This window comes from Syngnathus floridae, unplaced genomic scaffold (assembly GCF_059516105.1).
Source record: "Syngnathus floridae isolate MCC-2025c unplaced genomic scaffold, RoL_Sflo_1.0 HiC_scaffold_352, whole genome shotgun sequence".
NCBI lineage: Eukaryota > Metazoa > Chordata > Actinopteri > Syngnathiformes > Syngnathidae > Syngnathus > Syngnathus floridae.
The window spans coordinates 21,488-25,178 of NW_028284299.1; the positions used below are offsets into that span (position 1 = coordinate 21,488).

General features: G+C 45.2%; 1 non-coding gene across 1 annotated transcript; it reads right to left on the reverse strand.

The window, feature by feature from the left end:
* Window positions 1-437: 437 nt before the first annotated feature.
* Window positions 438-510, reverse strand: trnak-uuu (transfer RNA lysine (anticodon UUU)). The gene has a single exon. It is a non-coding gene; the product is annotated as a tRNA-Lys (tRNA).
* Window positions 511-3,691: the final 3,181 nt, after the last annotated feature.

A 3,691-nucleotide genomic window follows, 5' to 3' on the forward strand; every position in this document is an offset into this window, starting at 1 on the left:
ACTGCTTCCAGTTCTGTTAATAATAATTTCATAAGTCTTAACTCTAGGTTCTGTCCTTCGTCCCAATAGCCATCAGGACTAATATGACGTCTGCTGACTTCTCTGAAAAAGAAATCTTCCAGAGACCTCCCCGGGTAATGCGCAGTCACCTCCACACTTATACCTGCCGTATATACATTGCCGCTTTCCGTGTAAGTTTTGGGCTTTAGAGATAATTGCCTCCTTACCCAACGGTAATGCCTAGTATACGATTCCTGTTCGTCAGGTCAGTGTTTTGCCTTCGGCTTCCTTCAGTCAATACCTCGCGGTACTAACCTTGCCGTTTAGCTAGTGCTTCCCCTTACCGGGCGCACAGGGGACTTCAACCCCAAAGTGATTGCGCCCTGCCGGGCGCACAATTAGAAAAGCCCTGGCAGCTTGCGCTGTCAGGGCTTCTGTGATCTGGCTGGGGCTCGAACCCAGGACCCTTTGATTAAAAGTCAAATGCTCTACCAACTGAGCTACCAGATCATTATTTATAACCAAACAATGGAGAGGTGAAAATGTTTTTTCGGGCACTTTTGACCGATTCTCCAATTTTGGAATGCAAACATACAACTTTTCAGAGTCATGTCAAATATATGAGGCCTATTTTAAGAAAAAAAAGAGCAATATGTAATAAATAATGAGCTCATAATTACCGAATCAAGGCTGTATGCCTCTAGCCCCCTCATATTTCGACCTCAATGGCCTTATTTCTCCCAGAAATTACTGCACAAACTGTAATAGACCACCTCTGTCAATCCTCCTAATTTGCACATCATAAATACAATTCTATTCACCTTTAAATTATTTTATCATGCTAAAACTATCTATTAAAGCGGTCTGTACAATGGCAGTTCTTGCCTTTCTTTTCACCGCCTGTAACAACAAGGAAGAAGCTCAGATTCAACCCCAACAATCAGAAGCTATGAAAGCTTTCGAGATTGAGTCCTACAACATCGTCACCAAACGTGGTGAAGTGATTACCTTCAATACTCAACAAGAGGTACTTGACCACTTGGAAGGAACGGATCGCTATGAGGCTATCAAGGAAAAATTCGAATTCCTAAATGCTGAAAGAGAAATCATTCTTGCTTTGGGCTTAATTGAGAAAGAGGAGGATGATCCTGCAGTACTTGAGTATCTCAAGAAATTTGAAGTGCCTGCAAGTCAACGCGTAGGTCCTATCAATTTCTGCCACTTTGATGAAAACCAAAGAGGAAGAACGGTTTGGACACCTTACAGTAATCCTTCCATCCGCCGTAGAAACCGCAACCAGTATTCTTCTATTACTGCCGTTGCCCCACAAGTACTGTGCAACAACAGATGGTATGGTGGTCAGCATTTTTTCTACTGGGGTACTCATGACTTCCTCAGAGGGAATAATAACAATAATGCAGAGTCTTATTACTAGAAAATTATTGATTCCCGATTAAGATTATAATCCCTATGACTATAGCCTTTTGCCCATTGGTAAAAGGCTTTTTTTCTATTCCATCACTACTGGTGGCTTCGCCTCCTCCAGCTTTTGCAAAAAACCATCGTAATCCAAATAATCGCTGATCACTTCCTGTGCCCCCATATTTAACAATAAATCATGATCCCCCTTGCGGCGTAGCCCAATAAAGGGCATCTGAAGGTTGCGGGTAGTTTTGACATCCCAAACCGCATCGCCGACATAAACGGTGTGGTCAACAGCAAAGGGCGCGGCTTCGCCACGGCGAAGCACCGTCTCGATAATTTGCTCGCGAGTCGTATGACCATCTGCAAAACTCATCCATAGCTCCTCTGTTGGGATACCGACATGCCCCAACTTCACCATCGCCGGGCGCTGCCAGCCTCCGGTTCCGACGCCCACGCAATAGCGCTCATCAGCCAGTAGGCGAATGATGGCCTCCCGGGCTCCTGGCACTGGCTGGAAAGCCTCCGGCTGCCGCTGTCGCTCTGCTTGAATCAGGCTGACGAAGGCTTCCTGAAAGGCCAAGACTTCAGCAGCTTCCGGCAATTCACCAAACTGCTGCTCAAAGGCTACATTAAAGATCGTGGTATCTACCACATGCGGAAACTGACGCCAGTCGATGGACGGAAAAGGGCGTGCATAGCGCTCTTTATATGCTGTTGCAAAGCATTGGCTGTCAATTGAATTGGAAAATAAGAGGGTTCCATCTATGTCAAAGATTACCAGGGTACGTTTATTGGGCATATTTACTATTTTATCAAGTTGCGATTAATAAATTTAATCAATCACTTAAAATTCATCATTTTCGCAGCATCCCTTGCAGGAGACACTGCGTAGAAACCTACTTACTTATTGCATGAGGTAATTGGTAAAGATTAGATGTTAATTCAAATGCTCTATTGATCAAAATCTAATTCCAATTGGATTCCCCCCTCCCCTTTCACATCATGCATCAAATTAGAGACTGCTACTCCCAGAAGGCGAACCTGCATGTCTGGAGTGAAATTCTCTGCCAGCAGTTCTATGCTTTGCTGGAGAAAAATCTCCCGGTCTTTCAACTCTCGCATAAAGGTTTTGGAGCGGGTAATGATCCGAAAATCGGCCATCTTGATTTTGACCGTTAGTGTCCGACCAAAGTTATCCGATTTCTTCATATACTCAAAAACGCGCTTTGCAATAGGAAGCAATCGTTCTTGCATATCCTCTAATCTTCTGAGGTCCTCTGAGAAGGTCCGCTCCGCACCGATGGATTTACGAATTCGATTGGGATTCACCGCTCGCTGATCATCGGCTCGAACGATGCGAAAATAGTGGCGTCCCACCTTTCCAAAGCGTTTGACCAGTTCGATTTCGCTCATCTTTTTGAGATCAGCGCCTTTGTAAATCCCCATCCTTTGCATCTTCTCTGTAGTCACCTTTCCGATGCCGTGAAATTTCTGGATGGGCAATTCAGCGATAAAGGCTTCAGCCTCTTCTGGTAGAATAACCTTTATGCCATTCGGTTTGTTGATATCCGAAGCAATTTTGGCCAGAAATTTATTGAAAGATACCCCTGCCGAAGCCGTCAATTGTGTTTGCTCAAAGATCAATTGACGAATCTCCTGTGCAATGCGGATTGCAGAACGGATGTTCTTTTTATTCTCTGTAACGTCCAAATAGGCTTCATCCAATGACAAAGGCTCTACCAAATCAGTATACTCATGAAAGATATCGCGAATTTGATGGGAAATCTGTCGGTACAACTCAAAGTTGGATTTCACAAAAATCAGCCCCGGACATAGCCTCGCCGCTGTGATGCTAGGCATCGCTGAACGAACGCCATAGCGACGAGCCTCATAACTGGCCGAAGCCACCACACCCCTTTTGCTAGAGCCTCCCACCGCTACTGGCTTTCCTTTTAGTTCAGGAGCTTCGCGCTGCTCTACGGAGGCGTAGAAGGCGTCCATATCGATATGTATGATCTTTCGGATGGAGTTGGATTTTTTGTTCAAACTGTAAGTTCATGAATTCAGATAAGTTTTTACAGAAATAAACCTAATTTGTGCTATTCATATGAAAGCATCAACCTACGGTACCGCTGTTCACGCCGGCGAGCTGCGCCAGCTCATCGACCATCTCATCGCTGTTAATACCCAGGCAGAGGCGCTGGGGCGGCGAAAAACACCGCTCTGTATCTGGGGTCGTCACGGCCTGGGCAAAACAGAGCTGGTT